This window comes from Lathyrus oleraceus, chromosome 2 (assembly GCF_024323335.1).
Source record: "Lathyrus oleraceus cultivar Zhongwan6 chromosome 2, CAAS_Psat_ZW6_1.0, whole genome shotgun sequence".
Lineage (NCBI taxonomy): Eukaryota > Viridiplantae > Streptophyta > Magnoliopsida > Fabales > Fabaceae > Lathyrus > Lathyrus oleraceus.
The window spans coordinates 61625848-61645422 of record NC_066580.1 but is presented as its reverse complement, the minus strand read 5'-3'; positions in this window follow the sequence as shown (position 1 = coordinate 61645422).

Below are 19575 nucleotides of genomic sequence, written 5' to 3'. Positions count from 1 at the left end.
TCTGTATTTGAGGCAGATGAAGATGATGTTGAAGAGATTCCTGATGAGATCACCCGGCTACTTGAGCATGAAGAGAAAATCATTCAGCCGCATCTTGAGAATCTGGAAACAGTCAACTTGGGGTCTGAAGATTGTGTGCGAGAGGTAAAGATTGGGGCACTTCTTGAAGAATCTGTTAAGAAGGGGTTGATTAAGTTGCTACGAGAATATGTTGACGTCTTTGCCTGGTCATATGAAGACATGCCTGGTCTAGATACTGATATTGTGCAACATTTCCTACCTCTAAAGCCTGAGTGCATGCCTGTGAAGCAGAAACTCAGAAGAACTCATCCTGATATGGCAGTGAAGATCAAAGAAGAAGTTTAGAAGCAAATTGATGCGGGGTTTCTGGTGACTTCTACGTATCCTCAATGGGTGGCCAATATTGTGCCCGTGCCTAAGAAAGATGGAAAAGTCCGGATGTGTGTGGACTATAGAGACTTGAATAAAGCTAGTCCGAAAGATGATTTCCCTCTACCACATATTGATATGTTGGTAGATAATACAACTAAATTCAAAGTCTTCTCGTTTATGGATGGATTTTCCAGATATAATCAGATTAAAATGGCACCCGAGGATATGGAGAAGACAACATTCATCACACCTTGGGGAACATTCTGTTATCGAGTGATGCCCTTCGGTTTGAAGAACGTCGGGGCCACGTATCAACGAGCTATGACTACCTTGTTCCATGACATGATGCATAAGGAGATTGAGGTGTACGTTGACGATATGATCGCTAAGTCAAGATCGGAGGTTGTACTCCCTGTAGAGGTGGAGATCCCATCAATGAGAGTCTTGATGGAAGCCAAGTTGACTGATGCTGAATGGGTTCAGAGTCGTTATGACCAGTTGAATTTGATTGAAGAGAAGAGATTGACCACCATGTGCCACGGTCAGTTATATCAGCAAAGGATGAAGAAAGCTTTTGATAAAAAGGTCAAGCCTCGTGTGTTCCGAGAAGGTGACCTTGTGCTCAAGAAAGTCTTGTCTTTTGCGCCCGATTCCAGGGGCAAGTGGACTCCAAACTATGAGGGTCCGTATGTTGTTAAGAGAGCCTTTTCAGGCGGTGCTTTGATACTTACAACTATGGATGGGGAGGATTTCACTCGTCCTGTGAATTCAGATGCAGTCAAGAAATACTTCGCCTAAAAAATAAAAAAACTGAATAGCTCGTTAAGTTGAAAACCCGAAAGGGCGGCTTAGGCAAAAATGAGCGTCTCGGTGGATTGAAAACCCGAAAGGGCGATCCAGGCAAAAGTTAGAGACACAAAAATAATAATATAATAATGATGTATTTATCCCGCTAGATTGAGTACCTCACCCTGGGGAAATCTAGGCAAAAATTAGGGATTTGGCAAGTAACTGCATCCTGGCAAGACTTTGTTCTACAACTGCCGACCGTCAGAGATCCTCGCTCATTATCAACCAAAGCTTCAAATACATCGGATTCAGAATTGGTCGAGAAATGGTCATTATGTTCAATGTAGCCCTTTTCCAATATATATCACCAATTTCAAATTTGTAAAGATCCATGGAGTCTTGCCATTCGCAGACTACCATTCTATCAAATAAATTTGAGCCTTTTATCCAATTATTGGCACTCTTATCTGTTTCTATTCAACAAATGTTTTGCATGTTTTGATTAAGAAAATATCATTGTTTTAAACGATCAAATTTTTTTATAATTTGTTTTTTTAACAAAGTGAACATTCACAATGACGAAAGGATACTTAGGAGATCCTCAGTGCTCTCCCAAGGGTGGTATGATCTCCAACAGGGTAAGATTTTTGTCCATATTCCTGGCATGATTGTATCTCCTCCCTCCGGAACCCCTTGTGGTTTATCCTACCAAGTGGATTGCTTGTTGAGAGTCACATCTCTTCCCTTCAGCAGAGTAGCAATCTCTCTTCCTCAACAGCTTGGATCTCTTTGGGCAAGAGCGGTATTTGGTGGTTGATCCCGATAAATCCTTTATCTCCTCGGATAGATTCCCCAGTAGAGTTGTTGGTGTGATGGACCTTGTCTGTGATAACTCTCGTCCCCAGCTGGAATGATTGATGATTCATCCCTTGCAGAGTTCTTTGCTTCCTGGTATCTCTGATTCCCAACAGATTGGATACTTCCCGGTGAACTTGGCTTTCTCTCTTGAGATGTAGTACCAGGTGGTTGATTCCTGGACCTGGTTGTGTTAGATATGTCTGTTTGTCAACATACATCATACATAAACCACGCGCATACATGCATAATTACAACATTCAGATATTCATGTTGCATTCTTTGCCATATATCGTTGTTTGCTGTCTCCTGCTATTTGGTGATATACTTCCCCAAGCAGACGTGTGTGTCTGATCTCACCATATAGAGTCAGCTCTATAAGCAGAAAGCGTCTATCCTTTCTTCCATATTCCCCACCGGGTTATATCCTCGTGGATGTTGATTATTTTTGTTCCTTCCTAACACATATACTGGGATGATTTTCCCCATTGAGTTATATCCTCACCGGGACAAGTCTTGATTTGGTGTGCCTATCTAGTTTGATCCTAGATCGGTCTCTTGAGACTCTTTTCCTGTTTCCCCGCGGTAAATGAATAATTGCTCAATAATTAGTAATTATTATCCCCGACGGAGTCTGTGTTTCTCTACCCTCATACCGATAGTTGTCAACCCTATTTCTTCCCTTTTTGCAGAGTAACTATTTTTGCTCATCTTTAATTGGTGACAGTTATCTTCATCCAGTATTCGGTGATGATATCCCCTCATCTGCTTGGATAATTGCCCTGATTACGCAATTTTTCCCCAGCGGGCCATCTCTCGTCTACCTTGTTGTTGTTGGTAACGATTGTTCCTCCCCTGAATTGGTCATCATTATATACCTAGTTTCGGTATCCCGATGCCTTTTCTTTTCGGTCGATTTATCCTTTATTAACCCAGTAACCAGTTGTAGATAATCGTCCATGCGAGTATATTATCTATGTTCTGACGGTAATAGATAGTATATCTCATGCACTCTCGGGTCTGAAGCCTTTTGTTCTTCCCCAGTTGAGTAAGATTCGTATCCTCTTTGTGGAGTCGAATATCCATCCTGTAATCGAGTTTGCTTTTAGCCCTCTTTTGGATGATGAGTGTTTTGGGAATATTCCCCAATTCACGCCTTGGTTGGTCACCTATTATATGCCCAGTAACCGGTATCCCTGGTGTTCCTTCCTCTCTGCTCCCTATTATGACTTTTTGTCCCCTGTGGAGTCAGAATCCCTGAGTTGAAGTATACCTTTTAGGTTTTCCTCAGACATTTTGAAGTTTTGATATCTCTCACCCTTATACTGGTCTTGGATATTCATCTCTTCCTGAGCATGTTGTATCTCTCACCCTCATACCTGGCGTTCAGATCACATGTCTCCTTGAGCTTATTACCCAATAACCGGTAATACCTCATCCCGCTGCTTCCCCAGGAGTGTCCTTGTGGACATCCCCAGCGAAATCCCTTAGTGGATTGTTTTCATCCGGATTTTATCCGAAGTATCCGTTGTGGATAGTTTTTTGCTGTATTTGCATATTCCCCAATACATGCATCTTCGAGTCAGCTTGAGTCTTTCCATTGGATCTTTTCCCTTTGGAATTCTGTTCCCCACGCTTTGAGTCGTGACCTGCTCGTGCATTTTTATCCCTTTTCTATCCCCAGGAGAGTCCCCAGGGTCTTGGTCCCATGGAGTGAATTGCTCATATGGATTATCAGTGGCTTCTGATTTCTTTGCTTTTGTGAACACATATCTCCACAGAGTGCTACCATTTTTCATACCTACATTTGCATCATGAGGTCTCTTAGGGACCAAAATTCGTCTCTTTGTTATTATTTAAGCCCATTCTACCCCGTCGAGACGAAGATTTTAACCTTCACTTCTCCGGCTAGAATGACCTTAAATAGGAGCATCTGTAAGACCCCAATTTTGACCCTAAGATCCCTCATGGCATAATAACATTGCATTTTCATTGCCTCAAGGATCTTTAGCATCTTGGTTCCCTTTACCTTTGGGTGGGACTCCTTGTGATTGGTTTGAGATCACATAGCATGCTTGAATTATACATCATTGTTTCTCTTACTTTTGTTTACTAACCAAAAGCATAAAAATGTGTCACTAACATCTTTTGTTTGAAGCTTGAGTATCATCCAAGACACTTTGTGGGTTCTATTCGGGTGATCGGTCAACACAAGGGAAAGACTTGAGTTACTTCCAATAGGTTCAAACGAGGTCTATTCACCATTCCGAATGCTAATCCTGAAGAAGCAAGAATCTGTTCCTGAGCTGTCATGCTCGCTAGGCGAGCAGAATGGTTCGCTTAGCGAAAGGAACTGTCATGCTCGCTAAGCGAGCAGATCCTTCGCTAGGCGAAGCGCGCGCAGTTTGGAAAATAACATAAAAGTTTGGGCTTGATTCTGAGCCCACCAAGTCACCAATATTAGGCTATAAATACCAGAGCTTCATTTGAGAAAAATAGACTAGAGACTATTACAAACCCTGGATTATCAGAGAGAGAGACTACCTGACAGAGAACTCAGAGCAACCTCCAGACCCTGAAGAGAACTCATCTGCACAGAATCGGCTCTATCTCATACAAACCCTGAAATCACTCTGCAAACCGAGTCGTACCATTCGAGTTTAATCGATCTCTCCAATCAGGTTTGCCTTATTCCCATAATTTTATGCTCTTAATTTGAATCATCTGAAGGTATGAGGTAACATTAGGTTTTGCCCACGGGTTTATAATTGTGCATGAATATGTAAACAATGCCTTGAATGTTTAATAGTGTCGTTTCTGAGATGGATGCCATAGGGTTTGGAGTCCCTAAAATCGTACTGTTAGCAATGGAAATCCAGAATCCGCAGGAGTTCGCTAGCACCTTCGCTAGGCGAGCCTGTTGCGAAGATTCGCTAAGCCTTCGCTAAGCGATGCAGTAACAAGAACAACAGAGCCGCCACCGTGCGTTATTTATCCCAAAAGAGGGAAAGGAAACGCTTAGAGTAAACCTGGAAAAGACATGGTCTCGCGACCAAAGAGAATGGGATCGGGAGTCGGTTATGCGAAGGCAAGGTATTAGCACCCCTACGCATCCGTCGTACTCGACGGGATCCACGCACAATAGGAAGGAAAAATGGTTGCTAAGAATACTGCTCACACACACACACTGGCTGAAAGAGATACAAGAAAACAAATGAGACTGAAACTAACTCGGCAGGACATCGTATCCTGGGCCTACTTAGTCTATCGGGCATAGACATCAGAGTCAAAGTAGTTCGGACCGGGGAAACGACACATGCTCGCTAGGATATCGCATCCTATGCATACGTATCTCCTTGGACGAAGGAGAATCAGAGCATTCGTAGCTCGGCTAACACGCACACAAACAAACACAGGCAAAGGCAAACGTGGAGCCTGAATGCCAATCGCTGGACTTACATCAGCATCCGAACCAAACAAACCCACACAGGAAACCAACTGCCAATCGCTGGACTTACATCGGACTCCAACCAGAAAAGGAGAAACAACTCACACAAACAAAACAAAAAGGCGCCCGGAGAGATCAGCTCATCTCCTGCCTACGTACCTCATCTGGTATGAGGATCAGGGCGACGTAGTTCCCCTACGCAGGGAAAAAGGACTAGCCTAACCAGATAACAGAGGGAGACACAACTAGGGAGACTACGACTCGAGCCTAGATGTTATCATGCAAATTCATCCCTAAGTTAAGGTTTCTAGCTAACTTGCACAGGAAGCAAGCCAAACTAAACCTAACTTGCACAGGAAGCAAGCCAAGCAAACACACAAACACAAGTAGCACACACTATATGCAAGCAATGGGTTCAATCAAGGTTAGGTTTTAGTCGAGGGGTCATATCAACCTCAACAAACAAACCTCTGGAACTGGGTAGTGTTAGCTCTTAACCCTAACATTGAGAGTTAGGGTGAAGCTGATGAAAGGTGGGTGAAGATGAGACTTCACAGCTCTTATCCCTGGCCTGGGAGAGCTTAAGACAAGAATGTGTGGGTTCAGAAAGGGGGAACCCTTCTACACATTTGATACTGACTCAACTGTACAATTGTACAAGATCTTGGGTTTGTATCTGCAATGCATCAACACAGTGGTGTGAGCAAAGCAGATGACACACAGAATAACAGGGGATAGATTGCATATCCCTTGGGTTCTGCCAATTGCCTCTTCACTTAGGAGGTCTTTGAATAAATGCAAGGACAAATGTAAACAGTCACAAACATTGCCTCTTAAGGAGGACTTCAGACAGTTGCCTGGCCAAGCAACAGGCCAGGTCTTCCAGACTACATGAAGTAAAGAAGTTATACCTCAATGCAAATTTCTATCAAGCAAAGCAAAGCAAAGTTCTTAGAGAACTAAAAGCAACTAAAGGTACCTGAAACCAGTCAGACAACATCAGTATATAATTCAAAGTCAAATCAAAATGAGATAGAGATCAACAGTCAACACAATCAGTTAAATGTGCAATGTACAAGGCTCAAAGCATGTGAGCCAAGCAACCTACAAAACAAACAAGTTAGTCATGATAATCAATTAAGCTCAATCAATTTATATTGGTCTCTTTGGGTATTTGTTGCTTAACCTGAAACAACAGACTTAAACATGAGCAACATGACCACTAGGACAAGCCTAGGGTCAAAAAGAGATAAGAAAGTCAAAACAGCAAGTGACAAGTGTCCAAAATCAGGTTCAAACAATCAAGAAACAAACTCAATTGGTTTCATGTTCATATCAATCATCATCATCATTTCATAAGCAAATTAGGTCAAAGCATGGCATATGGAAGCTCATAGAAGTCAACAGCAAGACTCAACTCAAAACCAATCATAAATAATTCAATAAATCATCAAATAATTCATGATCAAACATCATCCATAACATGATAAGCATACCAAAATTCAGCTCATTTGGGTAAAGGGAAGTAGGTCAATGAAAATCAGAAAGGCAAGGCAAGTTCAAACATGCTCAAAGAAGTCAACCAAACATGCACCAACTTTAATAAATCATAAATCAGTGACAACATATGAGAAATGAATGGGACTAAAACCATGATAAACCTTAAGATGTCTACTAATCACATGTCAAATTTCATGTCCATCCAATAATGTATGAGAATTTCACAAATCATATGGCATCATGTGTCACAAAAGTCAACATTTTGGTCAAACAGGGGAGAAATCATCAATCAAATGGAAAATGCATTCCAAAATTCCAAACAAATTCACACACATTCTCAACATCCCTAAGCATGTTCATGCAAAAAATCAGACCATTTTGAGTTCATTAGGCAAGGAAATTAAAATCATGAAGTTGGACATCAATGGTGTGACACAAATTGTCACACCCCTATTCAAAAAATCATAACTCACAAACCAGCAATGATAAATTCACAAACTCTACACCAAAATCACCATGAATGTGTCTAGTTTAAGCACAAAAAATTTGGGAAGCATTGGATAATGTATCATCATTTCACAATTGATTTGGCAAGACATACATAAAATGGACACATATGACAAACCCTAGCACAATTTAAAATCCATACATGCAAAAAATCTGGAAAAATCATGATAAAAAACTAGAGATCAAGATGAACATTTTGCAAAAAATCCCATGAAATTTGGATCACAAATGAAGCACTTATGATTTTTGTAAGATGGCCATGGCAAATGAAATAAAATTGCAAAATAAAATGAATTAATTAAAATTAAAACACGGAAATCGCAATTGTGTAATTAACTCGTCCCTTAAGTGAAACGCAGCGTTTCACTTAAGGGAATGCTGTATTCCTATTGGCTCATGGCAATAGCACAGTGCTTCCATGCAAAACACATACAAACACGATTGAACAAGAAAAATCTGGGCAAGGTTTAGGGTTTATACGCTACAGTGACACCATCAACATGATGAAGAACAAAAATCCCAGAAAATGGAATCAAGCATAGTATTCGAACCAGCAAACATCATACAATCCAAATCCAAGCTTAGTTTTCAATAATTCGAGCTAAACAACATGAATCAAACAAAAACATATTGGAGTGTCAAACTTGAATTCCTTGTAACTTTCTTAATATGCAACCATTTTCATCGATTTACAGCTCATTGTGACCAGCAAAGCAAGATCTATCTAAAGCATATCATGATTTTGCAAATGGTGAGATTCGAATTCTTACTTGATTTGGAAGGTAATGATGATTCAGTGATGATTTGGCTATGGAAGGTTGAAACAGATGTTCAACAAAGTCCTAGATGATGAATGAGTGAAGGGTTTTAGCTCATCAACCCTTGAAATAGCTCCAAACCAACTCTGCCATGGAAGAGCTTTGATGTAACAGTGGTAGATTCCAGCTTTACAGTTGTGCTTTGATGCTTGCAAATGGTTCCAAGAGGTTGGCAAATGATGGAACGAACAAACAATGCACGAGTCCTTTGAAGTTTTTCAGCAGAAAAATCAAATGAAGGAAATGAGGGTTTTTAGAGAAAATGAGCTTTTGGATCTGTTTAGTGAAAAGTGGCTAGGGCTTTTCAGCAGAAAAATGTCCATATATAGTCTGTTTAGTGTTTGTTAAGCATGGTTAATGAAGTGTAATTGGAAATTTGGTTAATGGGGTGTTTTTACCAATTTGTGGATTTCCACTCATGTTACATGTCCATGTGCTACAGCTGCGAATTTGGGCCTTGGACAAACTCCAAATGTCATTTCTGAGCACCTTCAATTGGTAGAAATAGTTGGAAATGTTTATTTTGAAAGTCCATTTTTCCACCTCACTTATTTTAATTCATGCTACTCAAAAAATGCCATTTTGATTGGAATATTTTTGGTGAATTGTGATGGAAGATTTGGATAGAGCACATCAAATTGGACTTGTAGCAAAAAACCCACCCAATTTGGCCAAATGGTTTGGAAGATATGCCACTTTGAAGTTCAAAAAATTCTGAAAATGATTTGATCATAACTTGCCAACCATAAATGGGAATTGAGTGTTCTTAGACTTTTTGGAAATGGGAGAACAAGATCTTCAACTTTCATGTTGGGCAAAAATTCATTTGAAGCTTGTATGATGATGTAATTTTGAGGATCAAGACTTTCCATTTCTGGCAAATTCCAATTACAGGTCAACTTTCTATTTTTGGAAATTTCTTGTTTGGCTTCAAATTCTTCAATGTGGATGCTTGACATGTTATATGAGGCTTATATGGACATGAATGAGACCTCTCAAACCAATTCCCACCATCCAATCACTGATTAAATGCACAGTTGACCACAGTTGACCATATTTGACCTTCTAGGGTTTCTGGTGGATTGCACATTGACTGATGACTTCTGAGCATCCAATCCTTGACCAAAACACTTCAAAAGGACCCCTAGGTCATGTGAACATGTTGGACCAAACCTAGGGCCTTGTCTCAATGGAAAAATGCACTGGCTTGCTTGATTGACTTATCTCCTGATCAGTTTGACCTAATTTGTCAGTTGAATTTGCACTTGGGCAAAGGGACAATGCAATGCTATGCAGTGGACTATGTTAATGTTATGACCTAATATGAGAATGTATGTACAAAAGGTAGGTGCAAATTTGAGGTGCTACACCTGTACTGACTCACTTTCTTTGATGGTGCTTAGCTTGGAAGGGTCTTTGGTTTTCTTACCTCTTAAATTGCTGTTGCTTCAGATCTTTATCCGCGTGGTATTTTATTTTTAGCATTTTACTACTTTCTTAGCTGGAAGACCTCGATAGGAGGCAATGTTCTTGTGTGTTACTTTTGTTCGGTCGGTCAGTGGAGAGGGTTCCCCCTTTCTGAACCCCCACGCCTTGTCATGAGCTCACCCTGTCCAAGGTTAATAGCTATGGGGTCTCATCCTCATTACCCTTTTTGAATGGGCATCCCTACAACACCAACAACTCATTGCTTTTCCTTCTCCTAAGAACACGTTTACTCCTTCTACTACAGGCGAGTAAGTCTCCAAAGGTCGAGCATCCGGTAGATTGCGTAGTAACGTCGTTCACCCCAAAACACAACCCTTACCCCATAGGTGGTCGAACTACGTTTTGCTCTGATTTTCATCCCAGATGAGATACGTAGGCATAAGATGCGATGTCTTAGCGATCACACTCCTCTTTAACCCATAGCTAGCCGAGCTACGAAGACTCTGATTCTCAGATTCAGATGAGATACGTATGCAGTGGATGCGACGTCCGTGCAAGTCATTTTCTTTTGACCCTTCTTTTAGTAAGTAGTACATTAGATAAACATACACGCTTTTCTCATCCCTTCAGTCATGCTTGCACAAATAAATTTTCATAAAAGCAACAACCTTACAACAAATGTGAAAAGGGCTCCCTAGGAGTACCTAGGATGTTTTGGGTGCCTAATACCTTCCCATTGCATAACCAACCCCCTTACCCAGATCTCTGACATTTTTACTAGTTTTTGATTCGATAAAACTTTTAGGTTTTTGTTCGCTTTCTAACCATCCCTTTGGGTAAATAGAAGTGCGGTGGCGACTCGACTTGTATGATTTACCTTGGATTTAGTCAATATCTCTAATGGTAACGAATACCCCGCTACAGTTACCATTAGAGATATTGACTAAATCCAAGGTAAACCATACAAGTCGAGTCGCCACCGCACTTCTATTTATCCAAAGGAATGGTTAGAAAGCGAACAAAAACCTAAAGGTTTTAACAAAAACTAGTAAAAGAAAACAGAGATCTGGGTAAGGGGGTTGGTTATGCAATGGGAAGGTGTTAGGCACCCAAAACATCCTAGGTACTCCTAGGGAGCCCTTTTCATACTTGTTGCAAAGGTTGGTATTTTGTGAAAATTTGTTTGTGCAAACATGATTGAAGAGATGAGAAGAGAATATACAAGTTTATTTACATTTTGTGTTTGAATGGATAAACCCATTGCCTACGTACCATCTTATAAAAAGATTAGGATCAAAACCTCGTAGTTCGGGGTAAAAATTTCAAAATAAGTTGGTGAATTGATTAGTCCAAAAGCCTTAAGGTCTTTTGTTATCAAAGGGAGAAAACTCAACCAAACAACAAATCCACCATGTGAGGATAGCTTCAACATGCTAGTGAGGGTTTAACCCTATAATAAGCATGGAAGACTCATTGTCCATCACTAAGGATATAGGTGAGTATTACATCTACCACAAGGATAACTCAAACCTAATAGCTAAAGGTTTTGGAAAAAATTGATTTAAGAAAGTGGACATTGGGACCACAAAAGAAATTTGAATGGGTTATATTTACCAATTAGTAGTATATACAAAATGGTCAAAGTTGACTTAAAAGTTCAATTCAAAATAAGTGTTATGAAAAGAAAGTTTTAAAATCAAAAGCATAAGGCTTAGGTTTCTAATGTTTGAAAACAATTGTTAAATGTTTGCACAAAAGGTTTTGGCTTGGGTTAGAGTGGAGAGAAGAAGAAGAATGGCTAAGTCCTAAGTAAAACAAAAAGAGAAGGGATAAGAAATGAAACCACACTAGGAGTTCCTCTCTTGAGATCATATTGATGATCCAAGTAGCTCCCATCCTTTGGAATAAAGAAACCACAAAGTATAAGCAATCAAACAAGTCTCATAAGAGATCCTCAATGTATCTTGTTTCTTCCACTTAGATGAACATGGCAATGGTCCTCCAATTAAGCTCAAATGGGAACTCCTAGCACAAAAGCACACACATCAAAAGTTCCATGAAGTAAAACAAGAATGGACAAGAGTGAGTTTAGAGATTTGGTCCTTCTAATCCATCTTCATCATTAAGATCCTTTTACTCCAATTTTGCATAAGGAAAGGTCCTAAGATCTAAGTCCAATCCTCCATTTCTTTGCATAGGGAAAGTCCTAGAAACCAAGTCCATTTCTTTGCAACTGGGAACCCGAACGGATGAGAGCGACGGCTGTCAGACTTTCAGGGTAAACAGGGATTGAATACCAAGAACCGTAGAATTTGCACAATACCGGGATCCACCAATGGAAACGTCCACTGGGGTTTGATCTTTATTACTGGGTATTTTTTGGTTTTTCTTTCAAAGGATACGGCCACATCCAGACATCACAACGACGATGAATGGAAAAAGAAATCACAACTAGATGCCAACGGACAACTAGGAAAAACTCAACGTTTATCGGAACCAACGGAGAGGTAACCAAACATTAATGAATGACTGGAAGGGATACAACCAAACGTCAACGGACGAAATGGGAAAAACTCAACGTTTACCAAGACCAACGGAGAGGTAAGCAATTGGGGACGACCAGGAAAAACTCGACGTTTACCAAGACCAACGGAGAGGTAACCAGACATTTACTGATGAATGGGAGGACTCGACCAGACATCAACGGATGAATGGGAGAAACTTTGACGTTTACTGACATCGAGAGATGATGTTTACAGACACCAAAAAAGATCGACCAGACATTTACTGATGAATGGGAAGACTCGACGTTTACAGACATCGAAAGATGATGTTTATAGACACCAAAAAAGGATCGACCAGACATTTACTGATGAATGGGAAGACTCGACGTTTACTGACATCGAAAGATGATGTTTACAGACACCAAAAAAAGATCGACCAGACATTTACTGATGAATGGGAAAAAGAGAAATACAACCAGACGTCAACGGACGAATGGGAAAAACTCGGCGTTTATCGAAACCAACGGAGAGGTAAATCCACATGGGGAATGATACAACTAGACATCATCGGATGACTAGGAAAAACTCGACGTTTATCGACACCAACGGAGAGGAGGAAACTCTACTAGGGAGAGTGAACACAACCAAATCATCAACGGATGATCGGGAAAAACTCGACGTTTATCGACACCAACGGAGAGGAGGAATCTTCACTAGGGAAGGGAGGACGACGTTACGAACATCGAAAGATGATGTTTATCGACATCAAAAGAAGACCAGACACTTACGCATGACTGGGAAATCACCGAAAGATGGTGTTTACCGATACCAAAGAAACAACACACGCGGGTGCTGACGGGATAATGACATCTACAAGATGACAGGGCGAGGCTACACACTTGCAGGTATGAAACGGGTGACCGACCAAAGCGTGAATTGATTTGTGTTCCAAAACACTCAACATCCTGAAGAGGGCTAAAAAAAGCGATCTTGTTAAAGGATGGACATTCGATTCCACAAGGAATACGAATCTTACTCGAATGGGGAGGACGACTTCGACCCAGGAGCGCATGAGACATATTATCTATAGCCGTCGGAACTTAGATAACACACTCGCAAGGAAGATTATCCATAACCGGGTTAGAGGTTGTTAAATGGATAAGCGACCGACATCATCCTGAAGAGAGCGAAAGCAAACTTGGCAAAGGATGGACATTCGATTCCACAAGGAATACGAATCTTACTCAGCTGGAGAAAACAATCAAAAGACTGACCAGAGAGTGCATGAGACATATTATCTATAGCCGTCAAAACGTAGATAACCTACTCGCATGGAAGATTATCCATAACCGGGTTGCAGGTTGTTAAATGGATAAGCGACCGACATCATCCTGAAGAGAGCGAAAGCAAACTTGTTAAAGGATGGACATTCGATTCCACAAGGAATACGAATCTTACTCAGCTGGAGAAAACAATCAAAAGACCGACCAACGAGTGCATGAGATATATTATCTATAGCCGTCAAAACGTAGATAACCTACTCGCATGGAAGATTATCCATAACCGGGTTGCAGGTTGTTAAATGGATAAGCGACCGACATCATCCTGAAGAGAGCGAAAGCAAACTTGTTAAAGGATGGACATTCGATTCCACAAGGAATACGAATCTTACTCAGCTGGAGAAAACAATCAAAAGACCGACCAACGAGTGCATGAGATATATTATCTATAGCCGTCAAAACGTAGATAACCTACTCGCTTGGAAGATTATCCATAACCGGGTTGCAGGTTGTTAAATGGATAAGCGACCGACATCATCCTGAAGAGAGCGAAAGCAAACTTGTTAAAGGATGGACATTCGATTCCACAAGGAATACGAATCTTACTCAGCTGGAGAAAACAATCAAAAGACCGACCAACGAGTGCATGAGATATATTATCTATAGCCGTCAAAATGTAGATAACCTACTCGCATGGAAGATTATCCATAACCGGGTTGCAGGTTGTTAAATGGATAAGCGACCGACATCATCCTGAAGAGAGCGAAAGCAAACTTGTTAAAGGATGGACATTCGATTCCACAAGGAATACGAATCTTACTCAGCTGGAGAAAACAATCAAAAGACTGACCAACGAGTGCATGAGATATATTATCTATAGCCGTCAAAACGTAGATAACCTACTCGCATGGAAGATTATCCATAACCGGGTTGGTGGTTGTTAAATGGATAAATCGACCGAAAAGAAGGCATCGGTACCAGGACTAGGTATGCAAAGATGACCAATCAAAAGAGGATAAAGTTGCTTACTCGGAGCAAGTATCCAAAAAGAAGGGGAAGACCCAACGGGGATAGTACTGCTTGATCAAGGCAAGTATCCGAAAGGGGAAAAGAGTATCAATACCGTAAACCGGATACTGATAACTGCAAAGAGGGGATTACATCTACCGGTTTGTAGGTAGAAAACCACAGCAAGGTAACCAGTCATCGATAGGATGAGCCCAAAGGGTTAACTTTGCTAGGGGATGAAAGTGGGATTTTACAACTACCAGTTAGTAGGTAGAAAACCACAAAGATAGGACTTACAACTACCGGTTTGTAGGTAGAGGCCAACAAATTCCGCTGAGGATAAGATGAATGAGTGCCGGTTAGTGAGCGACTATTCATTTATGCCCCAGGGAAGCACAAGAGACAGCCAACAGGAAGCCCATTTAGGATCGATCCAAAAAGGCAGACTGAATCAAGACTCATCCTAATGAGGAAAGAACTCAATAGGTAACACCCATCCCAATGTGTGTTGGGAGGGAACGGAAACAACCGTCATCCACGAGGATGTATCTCAGTGGGGAAATGGCAGGAAAGGATAGACACTTTCTGCTTAAGGGGTTGGCTCTACATGGAGAGATCAGACACACCCATATCTGCTAGGGAGGATCTACTAGAGAGATATGTATCAACAAATAGCAGGAGACAACCATCAACAGATACACGGCAACAACTGCATCATGAGTATCTGAATGCTATGATTATGCATGTATGCATTATGCATGATGAATGTATGATGAATGCTGACAAACAGACATGTAAACACACAGGTCCAGGAATCAACCACCCGGTACTACCCTTCTTCCATAGGGAAGGCCAAAAACACCGGAGAGCAAACGCGATCTGCTGGAAACCGGGATATCAGGGAACAACACCATCCTGCGGGGAGAGGAGAAGACTGCTCTGCTGGAGAGACGAACGCTAACGTCTTCAGTAAACACTCTGCTTGGGGAACTGCCCCAAAAAAGTATTTCAACAACAACCTTGCTGGGAATGCCCCACGGTAGGGCTCGAACAGACCTATACTGGAGATGCCCCACAGTAGGGCTAACAAGGACCTGGAGGAAGAATGTTGTACTGCCGAGAACGTGTAGGTGAACAACTTCAACCAACACTGCACTGAGCAACCTTGCCGAGGAGAAACCGTAAGAGGTTCTACAGGAAAAGATACAATTATGCTCGATGCTCGAGATACGAACAAATGTCTTACCTGTTGGTAATCATACCACCCTCGGGAGAGCACTGCGGATCTCCTAAGTATCCTTCCATCATTGTGAACGTTCACTTTGTTTAAGAACAATTTTTTGTGAAAATTTTGTTTATTTTGAAAACAATGATACTTTATCAATTAAACATGCAAAATAATTGTTGAGTCGAAACAAATAAGAGTGCAAATAATTGGATAAAAGCTCAAATTGAGGTGATGGAATGGTAGTCTGCAAAGGGCGAGACTCCATAGATCTGTATAAGTTTGAAATCGGTGATATATATTGGAGAGGGCTACATTGAACATAATGACCTTTCCTCTACCATTCCGAATTTTCAATGTATTCGGAGCTTCAGTCGACGACGAATCGAGAATCCCTGACGAATGACAGATATAGAGCACAGTCTTGTCAAGATGCAGTTACTTGCCAAATCCCTAATTTTTGCCTAGATTGCCCCAGTGTGGGGTGATCAATCCAGCGGGATGCAAAATCTTTTTCAATGTCTCTAACTTTTGCCTGGATCGCCCTTTCGGGTTTTCAATCCACCGAGACGCTCCTTTTTGCCTAAGTCGCCCTTTGGGGTGTTTGACTTAGCGAGCTATTCTGTTTTTTTTTGTTTTAGGCGAAGTATTTCTTGACTGCATCGGAATTCACAGGACGAGTGAACTTCTCCATCCATTGTTGTAAGTGTCAAAACATTGCCTGAAAAGGCTCTCTTGACAACATATGGACATTCATAGCTTGGGGGTTCACGGAATCGGGCACGAAAGACAAGACTTTCTTGAGCACAAGGTCCCTCGGACCACACGAGGCTTGACCTTCTTGTCGAATGCTTTCATCACTCTCTGCTGATATAACTGACCATGACACATGGCAGTTGATCTCTTCTTTTTGATCGAATTCAGCATCAGTCAACTTGGGACTTTGAGGGTGCTATTTTTTCTTTTGTTTTCCTTCTTTCTTTTTCTTTCTTTTGATTTGGGTTTCTTTTGATTTCTTTTGATTTTGCACCCTCCCCCTTTTTTTTATTATTTTTTTTTATGCCCCAGTTGGCTGTTCTGCTGATTCTCGAGATGCAGCTGAGTGATCCTCTTTTCTTGCTCAAGAAGTCGGGAAATACCGTCAGGAATCCCTTCAACATCATCTTCGTCCGCTTCGAATACAGGGAATTCAAAATTGGGAGATGACGTCCGATCATTATGTTCAATGGGTTTACAAAAACAACCTGCATAATGATTTTGAGTATAAAAGCACTTTTGGAAATCAAACAAAACAATCGTTATGCAGATGAAAAGATTGCTTTTATTCTTGTTTTTAGGGTTTTTTGTGATCACCAATTTCATGCAAAAAGCGAAAAGGGAAAACAAATGGAAAAACAAATGTTTAACATGAATTTATTTGAATGAAAATATCATTGCACAAAATGTTGCCAACAATGTCATCACTTCTCCTTTTGGCATGGGAGAAGGGTTTTTAAACAAAGTGATTATTACTCTGACTTATGAACAACTGTAGGAAAGCCCACAGTGACCCAACTGTGATAGATCCCACCGGGGATGACAACTGTCAGTATCTCTTGCATCAGCAGCTTCTGCTTTCTGAACAACCCTTCTGAGGAAAAGTCGGCGCCAGCCCAGGACTTATTATCTTCAAGCTTGATTATCACGGGGACCCAAGTCTTCAAAGTTCAGAGTACCTGACCTCACGAGGTCTTGAACCTTCATCTTCAACTGAAAGCAACTGTCCACGTCATGACCAGGAGCACCCGAATGATACACACAATGCTGCTCAGGCCTATACCACCACCGAGGGTTGACGGGTATAGCCGGCGGGTCTCTGGGAGTAATCAAGTCCTGCTCTATCAAAGAGGGATACAACTCTGAGTACGACATAGGAATCGGGTCAAAAATGATCCTCTTCCTCTCATTACCCGTATTAGCTTGATTATCATTGGGAGGCTGGTAAGCCTGCTGTTGAGGACGATGTTGCTGATGTTGATATTGCTGAATTGGTCTTCTCTGTTGCTGTTGAGCTTGAGTTGCTGGGATAGTCACAGCAGCGGCCTGACGATACTGTCCTCTGTTTGCACTCCTCCGACGGTGCACAGCATTTGTTTCACTCTCTCCCCTTCTGGGTGCCCCAGAGAATGGCTTCTTAGAACTTGAAGAGTTTGAAGAGTCAGGATCTTGAATCTTTCCTGCTTTGATAAGGCTCTCAGTCCTTTCCCCACAGACAACAACATCAGAAAAGCTACTGAACGGGCAACTTCCCATGCGGTCCATGAACACACCTTGCAAGGTTCCAATGAACATGTCAGTCAGCTCTCTCTCCAGCATAGGAGGTTGCACTCTAGCGGCTAGCTCACGCCATCTCTGGGCGTACTCTTTGAAGCTTTCCTTGGATTTCTGACACAAACTCTGCAGTTGAGTTCGGCTCGGCGCCATGTCCATGTTGTGCTTGTACTGCCTCAGAAAGGCTTCACCCAAATCTCTCCAACATCGGATAGAATCTCTCTTCAGTTCCATGTACCAGTCCAAAGACGCTCCAGACAAACTGTCTTGGAAAAAGTACATCCACATCTTTTCATCATCAGTATATGCTGAGATCTTTCTATAGTAAGCCTGCACATGGGTGCGAGGACAGGAGGTACCGTTGTACTTTTCGAATAAGGGTGCTTTGAACTTGTACGAGATTCTCAAACCCTCTACCAGCCCCATATTTGTAACATCAAATCCGAGGGAGTTCTGGCATTCCATCGCACGGATCTTCTCAGCCAGGGCATCAACCTTACGATCCCTATCCTCAATTCTGACCACTTCATCATCCTCACTCAGCAACGTGAACATGTCCTCTTGTCGGTCGACAATCGGAGCTGGATGACGAATCGGAGCCCGGGTAGCTCTGACATTGACCTCTGCAGCAAGAGGCTGTCCATTGATTCTTATTCCTCTCAATTCATCCCCGACAGCGTAGTCGTTAGTGGGAGCAGCAACATCGATAGTCTCATGAGCGGGTGCAGCAACAGGCGAAGCACGGTTGGAAGTCTGAAGTACAGTCTCATGTCTCTAAACCAAAGCTCGGAGCTCCTCCTGACCTTGAGCAACCCCTTGCATCATAGTCATGAACTGGGCCATGTTCGCCCTCATCTCAGCCAACTCGGTCTGAACTTGATCCATGCTTCTTTGTTGATTAAGTCTGGTAGAATACCGGTGCGGTCTTTGATCAGCTATCCTGCCTGACACAGGAACCAGAATGAGAAGTCTTGTCCCGAAACATGTCTGTAATGCAAGGATCACATGTGCACGATATGCGTATGATGCGGATGCTATTTTATCATGAATGATCCTGAAAAGGATATGCGTATGCGAGTTAACTTTTTTCATGCATTATTATTTTTTTTTTTGGAAAATAAACATGCTATGATGCAAATGATGGAGCCAAGACTGGCAGGCTGTGCGTCTCAGAACACCAGATCGGAGCTTTGGCTTGAACTCGGAGTCACAATTCATCTGAAACCTAAATTCATCTGAGGAAATGTTATCCGAACCCAAAGTCACCAACAGGACTACAAGTCACCAACGGTACCTGCAATAATGATCAAACCCTCCCCACTCACGGGTGTCGTCTAGGCCAGGGTAACGTCGAGAGAAACGCAGCATAAATAACCTTTCGCAGAATATCATCATATACACACCCAAAGTATGCAACGATAATATCCCACCAGGGTCTGAACTGCTCGTGATATCAATGTTCCGCTAAGTGGCGCATACCACCCGCTTCCCATGAATCACTCTATTCCTA